Source organism: Polypterus senegalus, chromosome 3, assembly GCF_016835505.1.
Source record: "Polypterus senegalus isolate Bchr_013 chromosome 3, ASM1683550v1, whole genome shotgun sequence".
Taxonomy (NCBI): Eukaryota; Metazoa; Chordata; class Cladistia; order Polypteriformes; family Polypteridae; genus Polypterus; species Polypterus senegalus.
The window spans coordinates 193851777-193871355 of NC_053156.1; the positions used below are offsets into that span (position 1 = coordinate 193851777).

Here is a 19579-nt window from a genome sequence, read left to right on the forward strand (position 1 = left end):
TAGAGACATGTTTCCCAAAACAGTGACATCCAAACTACAGTACATTCCTTCAACCTGTTTAAAAGAAGCAGCAGCTCCTATGTACACTAGACACTACCTATCTGTTCAAGATGCATATGGAAATTAAACTTATTCTCTAACTATTGTTAGCAGGTTTTTGTGTTTTATGTCCTGCAGTATGCTCATCGTAGCTTCTCTGTTAACATTAAAGATAGCTTTACTTGTCAAATGTCAAACTACAGTTAGTGGTTTAGCTACTGTACATGCTTTGGAGATGTCAGTTACATGTTCAACTGTGGAGACGTATGTATACATCTTTTGAGGTCACAACTTTAGTGATGTACCTGGGATCCTCAGGTGTTTCAGGTCTTTTTAACATAGTACTCCCTTCCCTTGTTTGTGTCTAGCTTGCAAGAAGCTAACTGCAGTGAGCCCAAGGTTCTGTTCTTTTGAGCCACAGCCAATATGAGGCTCTCTCTCCACATTAGCACTTTCACAGATAGCTCTTCAAAGTCAAAGTCAAAGTGAACTTTATTGTCATCTCAACCATATACAAGTATACAGATAGACGAAATTGCGAAGCTCAGGGTCCACAGTGTAACAACATGATGTGCAATTAGTAAATTAAAAATAGAATAAAAATTTTAAAATTTATAATTAAAACACAAACAAACAAGACAAGACATTGTGCAAAGATAGGACAAACAAGTAGCAGCAATATTGATGTGTAAGATATGTAATATAATAAGTAAATTAATAAATAATAGATATAGATAATACAGAAATTATCAGTGTATGATAATAGTTGTTTAAGACGTGTGTAAACAATGACAGGTCAGAATGTTTCATAAATCCTTAGAGGTCAGTATGAGATTTTCAGTTCTTTGCAGGATAGTGGTTTTCATGTATAAAAGTTCTGTTTTGTAGAGGAGGTTGAGGCCGTGTGGAAGGTCCCAGGGGGCAGCCTGGTGTTAAGGAGTCTAACAGCTTGGGGGTAAAAACTCTCCTGCAGCCTCGCAGATTTGGCTTTGATGCTGCAATATCTTCTCTTGGATGGCAGAAGTGTGAAAAGTCCATGTGAGGGGTGTAAGGGGTCCTGCACAATGCTGCAGGCCTTGCGGACACAGCGTTTGTAAAATATGTCTTGTAGTGAAGGGAGAGGCACCCCAATAATGTTCTCTGCTGTCTTCACTATCCTTTGCAGGCGCTTGCGGTCGGATATGTTGCAGTTGCCATACCAGACAGTGATGCAGCTGGTCAGGACACTCTCTATGATGCCTCTGTAGAACATGGTGAGGATGGAAGGGGGAAGACGTGCTTGATTCAGCCGCCTCAGGAAGTGTAGTCTCTGCTGGGCTTTCTTGATTAGTGATGAGGTGTTATGTGTCCACGTAAGTTCCTCAGTTAAGTGCACACCGAGGAACTTGGTACTCCTAACAATCTCCACATCTAAACCGTTGATGCTGAGCGGGATGTGGGCAGGACGTGATTTTCTGAAGTCCACGATTATCTCTTTTGTTTTGTCGACATTGAGAGATAGATTGTTGTCTTCACACCATGCGGACAGCCATTTCACCTCATCTCTGTATGCTCTTTCATCATCCCTGCTTATCAGTCCCAGCACCGTCGTATCATCCGCAAACTTGATGATGTGATTGGTGTTGTGCGTGGCTGTGCAGTCGTGAGTCAGCAGGGTGAAGAGCAGTGGACTAAGCACACAGCCCTGCGGTGCTCCAGTGCTCAGTGTGATGATGCTGGAAGTGTTGTAGCCCATCCGAACTGACTGGGGCCTCTCTGTCAAGAAGTCCAGGATCCAATTGCAGAGGGTGGTGTTTAGGCCCAACCTGCTCAGTTTTACAACCAGCTTTGGAGGGATGATTGTGTTGAAGGCAGAGCTAAAGTCTATGAATAGCATCCTGACATATGTGTCTTTTTTATCCAGATGTGTCAGGGAGATGTGAAGGGCAGAGCATATGGCATCCTCAGTTGACCTGTTTGAGCGGTATGCAAACTGAAGAGGGTCAAGGGAGGCAGGAGATTAGTCTTTATGTGTGACATGACTAACCTTTCGAAGCACTTCATTATGATTGGTGTGAGTGCAACTGGTCGGTAGTCATTCAGGCATGTCACTGATGACTTCTTTGGCACTGGTATGATGGTGGTCGACTTGAAGCATGTTGGGACTGACGACTGGCTCAGAGATGTGTTGAAGATGTCTGTGAGGACACCAGCCAGTTGACTTGCACATTCTTTGAGCACAAGACCAGGTATGTTGTCAGGTCCTGCAGCCTTCCTTGGATTGACTCTGGATAGAGTCCTCCTCACATCTGTTATGGAGAGACAGAGTGCTTGGTCAGTGGAGGGAGGTGTTGCTTTTCTCGCAGGCTCTTTGTTCTGTGCCTCAAACCGTGCAAAGAAGTTGTTCAGCTCATCTGGAAGGGAGGCATCACCATCACTGCTGTGTGGATTGGGCTTGTAGTTTGTAATTGCCTGAACACCCTGCCACATACGACGTGTGTCTCTGGTGCTGCTGAATTGTTTGTTGATCTTCTGCGCGTATGCCCACTTAGCTCTCCTTATAGCACGAGACAGGTTGGCTCTGGTCACCCTAAGGGCGGCCTTGTCTCCAGATCTGAAGGCTGCATTTCTGATCTTGAGCAGCTTGTGCACTTCTCTTGTCATCCAGGGCTTTTGGTTGGCTCTAGTGGTAACATCCTTGGTAACAGTAACATCCTCTATGCATTTGGAGATGTAGCCAGTCACAGAGTCTGTGTACTCCTCCAGATTGATGGAGTCACCATCCATAGCAGCCTCTCTGAAAATGTCCCAGTCTGTCAATTCAAGCAGTCTTGGAGAGCTGAAACCGCACCACCCTGCCACACTCTGATGCTCTTGCGGGCTGGTTTAGTGCGCTTCAGCAGGGACTTGTATGCAGGAACCATAAAACGCTGATATGATCTGAACAGCCCAGGTGAGGGTGGGGTAGTGCCTTGTAGGCGTCAGGAGCTCGTGTAAACATTGTCCAGACAGCTTCCCCCTCTAGTTGCAAAGTTCACATTCTGGGAGAATTTTGGGAGAAATGACTTCAAGTTGGCATGATTGAAGTCTCCAGCAATAATGAAAAATGCCTCGGGGTGCGTCGTTTGCAGTTTGCTGATGATCTCGTAGAGTTCCGCTAGCGCCTGGTTAGCATTTGCGCTAGGCGGGAGGTAGACCGCCACCACCATCACGCAACTGTATTCCCTCGGCAGGTAGAAAGGCCGACACCTTACTGATAAAACCTCTATCAGCGGGGAACAGTGTCGCGCAACTGAGGCAGCGTTCGTACACCACTCTCTGTTCACATAAACACACAGTCCGCCCTGGTCTTACCGGACAAAGAGGCGTCTCTGTCCGCTCGGAAGATGGTCAGTCCGTCTAGCTGGATTGCCGAGTCTGCAATGTTTTCCTGGAGCCATGTCTCAGTGAAAATAAAGATGCAGCAGTCTCTCATTTCCCACTGCTTGGCCCGCTGCAGCTTTATATAATCCAGCTTGTTGTCCAGCGATCGGACGTTCGCAAGCAGAATAGACGATATCGCAGGTCTGGTGGGGTTAGTTTTTAGCCTTGTGCGAACACCGCCGCATTTACCTCGTTTCTGTTTCCGATCTCTGCGCTTGCGTTTTCGCCAACTCAGCTTCTCAGGCTGCCGAAGTAAGCAAAGGCTGCGGAGCGTCTCAGTCACCTCACTGGGTATTTCGGCGCAGTTTCTTTGGAAATCTAGCAGGATTTGCCGCTCGTAAATGTATGTCTGCGTACTACTATCACTTAAATCTACTTTTTTTCAAAGATTAACACTAAACACTGCGGACTCGGGAGCTCTGTAAGCCGCAGCCTGCACGGGCGCTGCCATACTCTATAAATCTTCTCTTCAATGTCCAATATGGTGTGGCTTCAGGATAGTGACTGCACCAAAACCTCCTACATCCAACTCCCAGGAATAAGAAAACCAAATAAAAGCTACTGAACTCATGAAAAAGGATTCTCCTACCTATGCTAGAATTAATCATCCTTTTTAGATATTTATTTGCTCCAAGTATGGACACTATACAAGCTAGGTACCTCCTTTTCACAAAACCACTAAACTAGAACCACTAAACTCCATGCTGAACAATGATACAAAGTGTCATCAAAATGTAAAAAATATGAATTAAAATACATCAAGAAGTGCAATATAGAAATACACAAAATGCAAAAAGGGGAAAAACTGAGAATTCATAATAGAAGTATGAAAAGGCTCACTTTCTAGTTCACTCTTAATGCTAGTGCGGATTAATAGGTGAAAACAGAAATAATCATTGTGTAGTGTTTAAAACTAATTTGACCAACAGAAAAGCTACAAACATTAACAGAACAGATTATATTAGCATCTTTAATGAAAAAATAAGATTTCAAATTTTAAAGTAATCTTGAAAATTTAGCAATATAGTTTCTATGTATGCACATTGCTTTGACAATTTTTACTCAATACCAGAAGAGAAAATCATAACTTTCATTTCTATAATGAAACCTACATTATCATTTGTATCTTCGACCCATTTCCAAAAAAGTTAATAAAACTTAAATTGTTAATAATATTAATATTAACAGTGGACCTTTATTGACTGACAATGGTCTAAACCGGAGATTCGTTAACTGCGGCTTTGTTATTTCTTATTATCCCGAGGTATCCTTATTTACCCAACCCGAGGAGTTTCTACTACAGTATATAAACATGAGTAACAAGAAAGGGGGTCAGAAAGAAACGGAAAAGAAACCTAAAGCTACATCCAAGTCCAGACAGGCATCAAGTTCAAGTGCAAAGTACAGCCTTTCAGAGACTGATCTGGAACAGACAGGCAAAAGCACAGACTTCTTGGGACCCACTCCACTGTGTCTTCTCCAGTCGAGAGCGAAAATGGGAGCGAAGGTGTAAGTGATGCAGGTCACTATAGCTTGCCAGTTCCAGAAGGTCACTTGAAACTGGAGATAGCCTTGCAGTCCGCACTTTCATCTATTCCTCGCGAGCCGGAAGCATCGGCTGTAACGGGGATTGCCACTTCACCTGTGGAGCACGAAAGCCGAGGCAATCTGTCCAAACTGAAGGTAATGATCTCAACACTGGCCACAGCCATAAATGAGCTCAACAAAGACATTCAGAAAAATAGAAAGAAAGAAAGCGAGAAGACAAATGAGACGCTGCGGCTGGAGCTGCAAGAGCTGCGTCAGGATAATACAGAACTAGAAAAACGTGTATGTATAATCGCTTTGATGCAGCCTTTAAAGATATGCTGGGAAAAATCGAGGAACATATTCAGGAAAATGCGTCCAAACTGAGAGCACTTGCCAATCAGCTGGAAGATGTTAAGCAGACATTCATGACTTGAATTGAAAGAGCTGAACATCTGGCATCTACCGCCAATGGAAAAGCTACAGCTGTGAATTCTGAATGCAAAAAACTCAGAGACAGACTTGCAGCTCTGGAAGATGGATGCAGAAGGAATAATATCAGAATCGAAGGTCTACCTGAGAATCGTGAAAGTCCAAATCCAGTGAAACTCGTAGCTGAACTATTCTCCAAAATAATTGGAGAGGAGTTTAAATCAGATACCGAGATAGCAGCAGCTTATCGCATACGTGGATCAAATACCTCTAAACTAGGACTCTAATTGTTTGCTTCGAGAGATTACAATTTAAGCTTAATGTAATGTCATTTCTCAGACAGAAACAAGAGATTATTTTTGAAAATAACCACATTCGTATTTTTCCTGTTTTCTCACCATCAACAGCTGCTAAATGTGCCGCTTTTTACAACATTAAACAGCGGTTATGGAAAGCCGATATCAGATACAGCCTCTTGTATCCTGCCAAACTGAAACTGGCAATTCAAGACAAATATTGCATCTTCTCCTCCACGGAGGAAGCAGGAAAGGAATTAAGAAAGCTGATCCTGTCACTTTTTTGAAATACGATAATGAGTTGCATCCTGTCATGGAATAGCAAGAAGATATTACCCGCTGTCTGATCTGCGTTGCAACGATACAGGTATCATAATTATACATCCTTTTTTCATCTCGGCCACTTTCTGTTTATGTTTTAATTACAATTATACGCATAGTGTATGTGTGGAAGAAATTAAAGTATGCTTATCAGATAAAGGGGTAGTGGTTTTTTTTTTTTTTACTACTCTAAAGGAGACTGTTTAACATCATACTCTTGGTTTATTGTTATTGTCATTATTGCATAAGGGTTTACTATGCTTATCCAGGGCCACTTTTTAACACCATTCCCTGGGTTTATTATCTTAATATTTCAAGACTGTTGAAGATTACATTTTATGCATATAATATTTAGACTTTATCATCAATAGATATCTCTACTTTTTAATCCTCAAACGCCGCTGCTGGGGGGCTTGTTTTATTTTGGACATGCTCTGTCTCTGTGTCAGCGGACTGGGACTTTGTGAAGTGGGGTCCAGCCTCATGTAGGGAGGCAAAATGGGGGTGGGGGATGGGGGTGGGGGGATAGGGGAGAGAAAAGAGCAAGCTATATCTAATCTATCCTTTTAATCCTTATAATTATAATTACCAACGTAACAATAGGCTGTATGGCAATAACTTGTGGGGAAAATTGGAAATTAAGGTTAAAGCTGTCTCACTTCCAGTTAAAACTACAAAATATCAAAAATTCAGAATCAATGTCTCCATGATGGGACAGTTAACTTTGTGAGCTGGAATGTTAAAGGTCTGAATCACGAATTAAAGAGAAAGAAAATATTCTTTCATCTAACAGGTCTAAACACTAAAATAGTATTTTTTTATTAATTTTATTACAATCCATACAAAGCAATCGAGTTTTTACAAAAAGAAAAATTGTATTTTTACAGGAGACCCACATACTAAGCAAAGATCGGTTCTGGCTGCAAAAAGACTGGACTGGCCAAATGCTCCATTCCAGCTTTACAAAGAAAAATAGAGGTGTGGGAATTCTCATACAATATATATAGACTATATAGTATAGTATATATAGACTCATACTATGTAGATAGACAGGGAGTTCAGCGTCGCAGCGTGTATTCAAAGCCGATCTGACACTGTTCGTTTTCAAATAATATTGCATGTACTTAACTATTTTAGAATAAAAACATACATTTGATTTCAGTCAGTCTGTAAGAGCCAGTGTAAATGCATGATAATTGTAAAGGTTAGCTTTTTTTTAAATTCAGTTCCATTCTCTCAGTCGCGTTCACGATCCCAAAATCTGACAATGCTGTTTTCACATAAAGACGCGCTATAACTCAAATGTGATTTATTTGGAGACACGCTATACTCGAATGTGATTTATTTGGAGACGTGCTATACTCGAATGTTATTTATATAGGGAAGAAAGTACAATGTCAGGTGCTTATTCAGTGTAATAGGAACCATAGCACAGAGAGATGTGTACACTGCAACAAGTACACATGTCGTGAATGTAGGAAGGGTGTGTGGGAATTGTTAATATTTGAATGTGATGATTTTATATAGCACGGATCGGAAATCAGCAGTTCTTAGCATTGCACCACGCAAGCTGTTGTATCAACCGCCTACTGTAACTTGCTTTATTTTTTCTTCACTTATAGTCTAGAATAAAAGTGCACTTGTTTTTTATTCTTGTACACCAACATATGTTCCTGTGTTTGAGCGACACGGGCATGCTCAAAAAAATAGACGTGTAATGCCACGAAAAGTGCACGCAGGCACTTCAGTTCGCAAGCATTGGTACGAGAATGCAGTCACATGTACGCTGCAGAGCTACAGCGCATCTTTATGTGAAAACAGCATTCTCAGATGGGGGGTAGGGAAGGATCCTGAACACGACTGAGAGAATGAAAAGTGAGTAAAAAAACAAAAACTAACCTTTAGAAATATCATAAACTACACTGGCTGTTACACACTGAAATCAAATGCATGTTTTTATTCTAAAATAGTAAGAATAAGAGCAGTTTACTTCTCAAAACTGAACCATGTGGGATTGAACTCATGACATTTTGGATACTAGTCAGCGGCTGATACCATTATGCTACCATGGCAGCTATAGTAAGTATGTGTCAATATGGCATGCTAAGGTGGCTTTTTTCTGCAGTTATATTTTTGAATAAAAGCATACTTGTTCTGTTATATTTGTACCTTTTGTGAAAGTGTTTGATATTTGGACTTCAGGCTTCATACATTATATAGTTTATGCTTATATTTTGTCATTTACTACTACAATATGAAAAACGTTTCTGTTTTAAAAATGCGTTTACATGGATTACTGTAGAAACGGAACACACGTGAAATGCGTGTATTCCAAATAATGATCTATTATTTCCACTCTAAAACTCCACTTCACTCCCAGATAATCAATCAAGGCATGAGCTGGGAGAAGTTTGTGCACGTTCTAAGTCGGTGGGGGATGGAATAGCCGGCTGCTTGCAGCCTGATTTTTATCAGCACATTTAGATGACAAAAGACGCTGGTGGAGAGCTGTGAACGATTTTAAGAAGCGATTTAAGGTGGGACGGAATTACAAGTTTTTTCGTAGGCTCTAGTAATTCTAGTGTTAAAGTACTGAGGAAGCAGATTCTCTTCCCATTTCTTCTTCTTCTCCATTTATCTTTATCCGCCTGTTAAACTCATCACTTTATTTATTTTTACTAGCTTTCAGTTTTACTCCGCTGGCCATGCTCTCCTTTTCTCAGGGGTGGGGGTTGATTTGTTTTCAATCCTATTTTTTGTAAAAATCTATTTGTATGGAATGATTACAATAAAATCAATAAAATGAAAATAAATAAATAAATAAAAATATACATTACTGAAGAAAATCAGATATAAAATAAATATGCCTAATAACTACAGCATAGACCAATGTCAAAGTTATATTTTTTCTAAACTACTGGAGAAAATAACTTCACAACTTCTATCTCACCTTATTCATTCCAATTATATTAAGTTTTAGTTGGACTTTCACACAGGTCATGGTACAGACAAAACATTAACATATTGTCAAAGACATTCTAAAGTCTGCTCAAACAGGAACTCCTATAGTTAGTCTATTTATTTACTTTTTTATTGTAGTTATTGTGTTGTGAAGTAAAATGTGATGACTTTGAAGCTTAGTAGTGGGACATTTACTGATTTCATGTTTATTCATATTTTCTTTCTTCTGATGGGAAATGTAGTGGCATGCAAAAGTATTCAATCCCCTTGAGCATCATCATGATTTTGTAAATGAAAAAAGATTAGTACACATTTACCCATTTCTGATATTTAACTAAAGAAACTAAAAAGTTTAGAATACATTCTGCCTAGCTGTCTGCTATTGCTATTATACTTCTGTCAGGGTCTTTTTCTTAGCTCAAGTTTGTTGTTTTTTTTTTTTTGTTTAATCTTTGTGATGTTTTTCAATATTATTTTTCATATTATATTATTTTAATTTTGTCTTTATTGTATTTTATTTGTTTGATATGGTGTTATTTATTTTTATGTTTCAGTGCTGCATTATGTTAAGATTATCTGTATTAAGCTTTTGTTTTGTTTTTTTGCCCTATGTAGCGCACCTAATTTTGCACACAGGGTATTGGACTGAGCAGTATTTTATCCAAAGCTGTTGATGGGTAAGCAGCCTTAACATTGCATTTACTTATTTCGGATTCCTGTTTTTTTAGGATTTGTACTTTGCCTTTCAAATTACCAGTATCGACCCCTGCTTTGTCTTAAAGTTTTGTTGGTTTTTTTTTTGCAGTTTATTGGAATTATTTACTTTTTTTATTCTTGCTGTTTTTCCCTGCTATGCCATTCTTTGAATTCTTTAATAAATTCATTAAATATAATGAAATGTTATTTTTGTTTATCGTTTGGACTACTGGCTTTTAAATGGTTTTTCACCATGTCCTGAAAAGCCATTTTTGACATTTTAAAAGCATTGGCCTCAATTGTGGGCCTGTGGTAGTCCAGAAACATGAATTTTGAGTTTGGAGCTAGGCTGCCTAGTGTGAGGCTTATCCAGTGGGCCCAGACTTGTTAAGAGTGCAAGTTTGTCTTTTTGTGGTTTTCTGAAGCCAGCAGCCATCTGTGCTTTTAATTAGCAATGTCAAAGAGAATGAACATTAACTATTTGTTTTGAAATAGTGGAAATGATAAACCCAGTAAAAATGTATCATCACTTATCACTCAGTAGGCCAAATAGCTTCCAGTTAAGTTTAGAACTGGTATCAAAATACTTTAAACATAGAGAGTAAAGCTTTACATGACTTATAGAAATACTGGAGTGCACACTATGATCTTAAGATGCTGATTTCCTAAAGCATATATAAAATTACTGTAGAAGATTGAGCCATTAGTTAAGGTGCTTTGAAGATCTACAGTCTTACTGTGTATGTAAATGATGCACAGACAGCCTAAAATGTAAATCCAGGCCAAAGACTCACTAAATAAGTGTAGATTACATAGGGTACAGCTGCTGATTACAGGCTTCATATTTTAATTCTGTCTGTAAGTCATTTATCTAAGAAGAAAGTTGGGCAAACATTATGAATGGTACTGACCATATTCATTTGTTTAGTTTTCCCAATATCTTCCTGTGACACTTGCCACCACTGCTCAATTAAAATATTTTCTGCATGAAAAGTGACACCAGAGACAACAGGAGAATTTAAACAAGTCATTTTATCATTTCTATGATATTACAGAATGTGCAGAGAGTGAAGAAAGTCCAGGTAGCTTATATCATCCTAACTGTAACCTTGACACAATTGTCCACATGTGTCAGAGAAGTATATTTGGACAATGGATTTTTTTTTCTTGGAATTTTTGTTTTCCCGTTCATATTTGGCCATATCTCAATTATAAAATTAGCAGGAATTAATATTTTCACACTTTTTAAATTCTAATCTTTGAGATCAATTTTGCTTTACTGCACATTTAACATAAATTTCATTTCAATGTTTTTGACTATACTTTGGTTTAGTATTTGTCTATATTGAGTCATTTATTTTCATTGTTTTTAATTAGGAATTGTTGGGCAATATTTTACTGTTACAGAGATTCAATATGTCACAATGTGATGTGATGATGGCAATTCAACTCTTAAAGTAAAAGGCTTTTGAACATGCTAAGAAATTCTGCTATTCTACGCTTTTTATATATGCTAGACTTGGCCTTTTGATGTCTCATTTGAAACATTCTTTGAATCACCTTTTTGAGCTCTGCCAGAGCAGCTGTGGAAAACATCATGTGTGGTCCCAGTGCCAAAGAAAGGTCATTCCAGTGATCCCAAGGACTTCAGACCAGTTGCTCTTACTTCACATGTCAAGAGAACCTTTATGCGGCTGGTCTTAAAACAGTTATGACCCCTGGAAGATGCTCTTATTTACAAGCTCCACAGAGCCTACTCCCAGTTGGACAAAGCCAGCAGCACACTTCTAATATTCTTTGACTTTTCCAGGGCTTTTAACACCATCGACTGGTGGAAAAGATCAAGGTGTGGAATCTGGATTCACCTACTGTTCTGTCTCCCTTCCAGCTCACCCTCTACTCAGGTAGAGTATATGCCATCTACAGAAAACTTCACATCACTTGTCCATCATAGGCTGCATTAATAATGGAGGTGAATCAGACTACTGGAAGGCTGAGGAGGACTTTGTATGGTGGTGCAGGGACAACAACTTAAAACTCAACATCAGAAAGGCAAAAGAGCTGGTGGTTGACTACAGATGTGCTGAGAAGCCTTGGAGACCAGTTGTCATACAAGGGCAGGACATGGAATAGGTGTAAAGCTACAAGTACCTGGGGGTCCATATAAACAACAACTGGACTGGTCTAATAACACAGTGGCGCTGTACAAGAGGGGCCAGAACAGACTGCACTTGTCAAAGAGATTCAGGTCTTTTGATGTGTGCAGCAAGCTAATGGAAATGTTCCATCAATCAGTAGTAGCCAGTGTGGTGTTCTACACTGTGGTCTCCTGAGGAAGCAACTTGAGCTCAAAAGAAGCACAGTGCCTAAATAAACTTATCAGGAAAGCCTGCTCCATCACAGGACGAACCCTGGACAAACTGGAAACAGTTGTAGGAAAGAGGATGGTCACAAAATTGGATGCCATCATGAAAAATCCCCTCAATCCCCTCCAGGAGGTGCTCTTTGAGCACTTTTAGCCACAGGCTCATTTTACAACAATGTGCTAAGAAACGCCTCTGGGGGTCATTTGTATCCGGTGCTATCAGGCAATTCAGTGATGCCTCCCGGGGAACTCTAAGTTTATTTTTCAAATACCATTATGAAATATCTGCACAATATACATTCATTTATATATTAATTTATCTTTGGTTTTATGTTTCTGCTACTGTATGCATTTTAATTTCCCCTTGGAATTAATAAAGTTAATCCAGATCCAAATTTAAAAATAATGGTAAGGCCAACCACTCATTAGTGCATAACATATTTAAAGTGGTAGAGAACACCTCCTCTCCCATTGTGACAGACATGTTGCTATTAAAAAAATACATGGTGCTTAGAGAAGCAGGATAGCAGATTATATTTCAGAAAATCTCTAGAATGACATAATGTATTTCTGAGGCAGGGTATATCAGCAGTTCACTTTCTATTTGAAACAAACGGAGATGTCAGCCAAAACTCTACCATCATATCATTATGAAGTTCAAAAGACTGGACACATCTCACACAATGTTTTTCAAAGCTTAGTAATTAATATCTGACAACTTTTGTTAAATGAAAATACTCAGAAAAGTCAGTCATCAACCACAGAATATAATAGAGTTTTGTTGGACAATTCCATATTTAGAAAATTACAGATCCGACCGTGTCAAACACTGTGCTCTTACCTTCAGAAAAATACACTTGTCAAAAGTATTCCTTTACACAGACTGTTTTAAGCAATGAGTTTTATGTTTTGAAAAAGCTAAACTAACTACAGAAGCAGATCATTTCACACTGTCAATGCACTAAACAAAGATGCAAGCAGTTCAGGTGATGTGGTTTTCCCTTGGGCTAATGTGTAAATTGGACAATGCTACAAACTGCTGGCATGGAAACTTACATGAAATAAGCTCATGATCAGTTTCAATTATTACTGTAATGTCAACTGCTTCTTTCTACAGATTAAATTGTCAACTCATACTTCTCAAAATTCTTAAAACCAAATTGTGACAATGTGACAAAATTATAAGCCAAAGAATACTAACAATGGCTAAATAATATGTAAAATAAGGGACAAAGGGTGAAATATAACAACAAACTTGAAAATGCTTAAGCTAAGGCAACACTGTGGTAATTCTCCATTTGGTATTATGGTTTTATCTTAAATTCTTGAAGTATACAGTCTATGGTGATTATTGGTCTAAAATGTCTTTTTATGCGTTTACTGGAGTGAGTGTACCCCGTGATGCTCTGGCCTCCAGAAACACTGTATTAGAATATGTGGACTCGGGAAGCACATGAAAAGATTAATATTTTAAATTTATGAAGCTGGGAAGAAAATATTTCTTTATATGTAGTTCCAAATTATGTAGTGCTACCAAATATATGTTTTGGTTTTATTAAACTTTACAAAAATTAGAATATGAGCTTTGTGGTAGATGATGTTTGGTGAGCACATGGCTTACAGTACAAATGAAAGCTCCTGATGAATAGTTCAAATATGCTTTTAATTCAAAAAGAGTATTTTTCTTTTATTGTACTAGTGAAAGCAAAAGTCACTTTATGAACAACACTGCAAAATAATCCCCATTGGCATGGAGGTGGAGGGTACTTGTTTGTTATGCTGTACATTTGTAAGGTGCTGCTGTTGCCGCCTGAAGCATTCACTGTTTCCAAGAACAAAGCTTATTATGTACAATAGAAATCTAATATTGATCTAAACATTGTGACTGGGGGTGAAAGATGTTCATCTGTGCTGGCAGAATCACACATCTAGCGAATGTTGTGGGAAGGGGCAGGAGGTGAAATGTGCAATGCAATGTGTAAAATAAGACTATGACCATAATTACCAGAGGCAAATTAAATAAAACCTAATTTATTAGAGACAGTAATTTATTATATAAATTTAATTCTATAAAATACTTCCTAACAAATGTACCATGTTGCCATCTATTATAGGAAAGATAAACCCATTTCTTACACTGGAAAGTATTTTTTCAGGATGAACTCCTTTTATAATGTTCCAGTTACATTTTATTTGCTGCAGTAACTGTGCTGTTTTAAATGCACAGCCATTTTGCAATCCTTTGCAACTGTGTGCATACTGACATATTCTTCCAAGTAATCCTGGAGACCTGAGCTCAAGTTGCAGACCATAAATAAATAAATTTGTGTTAAGGACTGCAGGGACCAAGAGCTTACCCCAGAACTACCAGCCCCGAGACAGAAACAAGCCAATCAGTCTGACAGCATGTGTTTGGAAAGTAGGGAGAAACCCAAACAGGCCAGTGATACTACATAAATCCTGGGATCAACCTAGGGCTTAAGGAGTGTGAGGCAGCAGAAATATCACAAAGTCACATGCTTAATCACCAAACAGAATAAGAGCACTGAAAGTGTGAGTTTCAAATGTATATGTTTTTTTTAAACTATGCACATCTTCTTTGTTCTCAGCTGTGTCACAAGCGTACACTTATATTTTAGTGGACTTTTTTAATACTGTATTCTACAGGATGTAAGGTAGATCACCTTACATTTGTTCCTCTGATTTTTATTTGGCACCTATAAAATTCTTCTGATATAGCATTTTACTAGTAGCAATTAAAGCTTTCATTCTGCAAACCATGTTAGCTTTCTTCTGGAATAGAGGAATGTTTGGATTTGGGGACTACCTGATATATAATATTCAAATTCTAATATTATCATACCTTTGCTACATTAGAGGTTTATAGAGTCATTAGGGTTATTATTATTATTGGTATTTACCCTTGCATAGAGTACAGTGGAATTTCTAATTTGCAACACTTTAACACACCATGATTGGTATGTAGAACTACGTGACTTCCAAACTGTGTCTTCCTTACTGGAAAAATCACCAAACACTATGTACTCTTGGGAGGCATAGCAAAGACTTTATATAAAGGAAGAAAATTAGATAGGAAACGCAATATGTAATGGATAGATGAAAAGACACTATAATAAATAGTGAAAAGCTTAATATAACAGGCAGACATGAATTAATGAGCAGCATTATAATTCAAGATACATTTATTTACAGAAACTCAAGACAAGTTGCTTTTCTAACTAAACACTTTTCAGGTTGGGTTTTTGAACATTTCATCACATTTGTGACATTTATGTTTATATTAGTATATGAACGAGCCATGAGGAAGTTAATAACACTTGCAAACAAGTAATATTTAAAGGACCAATCAAATTCAAATTTTAAATGTCATAAAACTACTGATACTTTATTTTCATCATTTGTCCTTGTTTTTTATACTTGTTCCAAATTTAAGACTACCTTTGAGAAATCAGACTTGTTAATTAAGACAAATCTCTTATTTAATAACTCCTGTAGAACAGCTTTTGTTCTGTTGATTTAAAGGTATTTCACATAAGTACCAAGGGCCATTTAAGCCTTAAATCATTCTCAACAGTACATACAATATATAGTGAAAAGCTTGTAGTACTTACTGGAATGCACTACACTTTATGCTGAGATTTTGTCTCCTTGGTAAATGGGATGTAGAGTGGGGCAAAGCTTGTCCTGGCTGTAATGCAGGAAAGACATGATATATGCATCTTCATTTTCAACTGCATGTATTTCAGAATAAAGTGTTTGTTTCACTACAGTTTATTAACTTCAGTATATAATGTACAGCATGTGTGATACTCAAATTGTATACGCCTTAATATACTAGGATATGCATTTCCATGTACTGTGTTTGCATTTCAGTATAGAGTATTTGTGCATCTAAAAATGATTTATGTCCTAATAAGCACATCAGACTATATTTCTTGTGCCTGTGTGCTCATCCAGAGTGGAACTAATTGAACCTCATGTAACTGGAGACTTGCATTCCATTTGGTTCTATATCCTACAAAAACATCTGGTGTTTGCTTAGCCTAGGCAGTTTATCATATTTTACTCATTACACTAATGAACATTATGTTGACTTTAAAAAAAAAAAAATAAATAAAATTTGTTTTCAGCAGTCCTGTTGTGTGTGTCTCTGGGATCATGTGAAATGGTGAAGTGGAACAAAAAATTCAAATATATTTACATGAAACATATACACATAGCACAAGCTGAAGGACTGAATTGGATGTCAGAGCTTCGAAAGTATGTTGCAATATACAGAGATATCAATCACCCAACCTCTTGGAAAAGACCTGCAGAGTTGCTTTTCAAAAAAAAAGATGAGGAGAAAATCGCCATCTATTATGATGTCATAGGGTGACCTGGAGACACATGACCATAATGCTGAACAAAAAGATAAATCAAAACTTTATACAGATAGTCACCGAAGAGCTAAATTGTCCCAAGCACTGGTTGGTGATGAGGTTCTCCTGAAGTAAGAAAAAACTGACAAGTTTACAACAACATTTAACCCAGTGCCAATTACACTTATAAGTACAGCCATAGGTTAATCACCAATTAGAGCACAATACACTCAGAATATCACATTTATTAAGAAATACTTAAGGGAGAATCCAAATAAGCACCCTATGGAAAATACAGCCATAAACACAAGATGGGCAATTACAACAAGACAAAAACATTGACTTGGAAAATGCACTTCAAGCATCAGGAGCACAGAAGACAAGACATCAGAGACAAGTTAAGTTCAAGTCAAGTCAGGTTGTGGAGCATGCACTAGTACAATGTGTTGCCACACCAACTACACGACGAAACAGCTCGGGATCCTGGCTGGCAACCCGGACAGACACAGTACCAAAGGAGTCCAGTCTTTGTCTCAGGTCATTGGATAGCGTCCATGGCTTACAACCATATAGTAAGACAGGAAGCACCAGGATTGTAGACTTGGAACTTCATCCTTTTGCATAGACATCGGGAGCGCCACACACCACTTTCCAGCGACCTCATGACCTCCCATGCTCTCCCAATTCATCTACTGACTTCATAGGAAGAGTCACCAGAGACATGAATGTCACTGCCAAGGTAAGTAAACCTCTCGACAAGGGCGACACTCTCTCGGCTGTGATCAAGGCCTGGATCTTGGTTTTTAGCCAGGACACTCGCAAGTCCAGACATTCAGACTCCTCGCTCAGTCACTCGAGCGCCCCGATCTGAGCCTCGATTGACTCCGCAAAGATCACAGCATTGTCAACAAAGACAAGATCCGTAAATCTTTCTTCACCAACAGATGTCCCACAGCCACTGGACCCCATGACCTTGCCCAAAACCCAGTCCATACAAGCATTGAACAGAGTAGGTGCAAGAACACATCCCTGATGAACAAAAGAATCAACTGGGAAAAGCACAGAGGTTCTGCCTCCACTCTGCACAGCACTCACAGTACCAGTGTACAGGCTGGCCATGATATCCAGCAACCTAAAGGGGATCCCGTGAACCTCAGGATGTCCCACAGGGCAGCTCGATCAACCGAGTTGAACGCTTTATGAAAATCAAGAAAGGCTGCAAAAAAAACTCTGCTGATATTTGCGTTTGCGCTCCATGAGAACCCTCACTGCCAGGATGCCGTCGATGGTAGACTTCTTAGGCATAAAACCAGACTGTTCCAGTCGCTGGTAGGCGAGCAAGTGATCGCGGATCCTATTGAGGACAGCCCATGCAAGGACCTTACTTGGCACAGAGAGCAGTGTTATCCGCCGTAGTTCCTGCAATCCAGGCGATCACCCTTCCCTTTCCAGATAGGGACGACAAGTCCTATTTTCCAGTCAGTTAGGATGATGCCAGTCTCCGAAATGGAGGCAAAGATTGCTTGCAATGCCAGGAGGACAGCCTTACCACCAGCCTGAAGAAGTTCACCCCGGATACCACAGATCCCCATAGCCTTTCCTCCCCTCAGCTGGTTCACCACCTGTGCAATCTCAGTGAGATTGGGTAGTTCACAGCTAATTGGAGGATCAGCCTCAAGAACCGTTGCTGGAGTTAAGTTAAAGTTAAGTTGCTGGAAAGAATTAAAGATTTTGTCATTAAGTAAATTCATGTAAAGAAATGTTACAAAAAGGAGAAAAAAACACTAACGGTGAGAGAAACAACAGGTGAAATGTTCTTGTTTTGTGATGACAATTTGTGATGTCTATTGATTAAGTTCAACAGTCCTAAGCTGGGACAAGGCAAAGGACTGAACAATGCCATATAGCTAAGCCTCAGTTATTGAGGATATGGTATAGAAACATTGAGAACCACATGTTTAAGTGAGTAAATGAAATATAACTATTTCTTGTCAGTTAAAATTCATTAAGTCCTTAATATGATGAGGCAATTCTTCTTTTAGATTAATCAAGCAATATAAAGTTATGATTCATTGCAAAATTGAAATCAAAATTTAACAATACCCATCACAAGCTTCTAGCAATGTCTCTAGCAGCAGCACATCCTGTTACACTGTCTACTTATTGCACTATCGATGGCTGTAAATGCTTTCCATGGTCAATAGAATTTTGAAAGTTGATGATTGATTAATCAAATTCAGTTTAGTTAAGCAGAACAACAATAGATCCTTTCTTATGTTTTACATTTGCTGAACCAAGTTAAAAATAATATAAATTAAATACCATTAAAAAAGTACCACATGAATTAGGACTGTAGATCCCTATATTTCAAGTTACATTATACTTGCATCTACTGTAACTACTTAAATATCAGTTCTCAGTATATTAGGACGTGGTTATTGCTGAAGTAGTTAGTAGTTGTTTTCTTGATAATGTAAAATTGCAAAGGCAGAAACATCAGTTAAAAATTGAAGCATTAAGGAAAGACAATTTATGTTGTACCAGTTGTGACAAGCCACCAGGGGACATACAGCCACCCTAACCCAGACACACACAGGCAGGACACAGGTTCAACAGATGTTCTATCAGAAGGTTGTGGCGAGCGCCCTGCTCTATGCGGTGGTGTGCTGGGGAGGCAACATAAAGAAGACAGACGCCTCACGCCTAGACAAACTGGTGAGGAGGGCAGGCTCTATTGTAGGCACGGAGCTGGACAGTTTGACATCTGTGGCAGAGCGACGGGCACTGAACAGGCTCCTGTCCATCATGGAGAATCCACTGCATCCACTGAACAGGATCATCTCCAGATAGACTGAGGAGATCGTTCCTCCCCCACACTATGCGACTCTTCAATTCTACCCAGATAAACGTTAAAACTATACAATGTTATTGACTGTTATACCTGCCTTGCACTCTCCACCTTGCATTTTTTAACTTGCTCTGCATTTTTATCACTCTTTAATTTAATATTGTTTTTATCAGTATACTGCTGCTGGAGTAAGTGAATTTCCCCTTGGGGATTAATAAATTATCTATCTATCTATACATCCATAATTATTTACTGCAAAACGTGCACTCATTACCAAATGAGCAACACATCAATATACAGTCCCTTCTTG

The 19579-nt window shown here is 38.8% G+C and overlaps 1 protein-coding gene across 5 annotated transcripts in view; it reads right to left on the reverse strand.

Moving 5' to 3' along the window:
• LOC120525764 (leucine-rich repeat and fibronectin type-III domain-containing protein 2-like) overlaps positions 1 to 19579 on the reverse strand; it is a 904115-nt gene that overhangs the window by 122924 nt on the left and 761612 nt on the right. Inside the window, exon 8 of one of the 5 annotated variants that reach the window (XM_039748349.1) lies at positions 15672 to 15748. The exons of the other annotated variants lie outside the window; for them this stretch is intronic. The gene's annotated coding sequence lies outside the window, so the exon portion shown is untranslated. The remainder of the gene's footprint in view (positions 1 to 15671; positions 15749 to 19579) is intronic. 5 annotated transcript variants of the gene reach the window in all.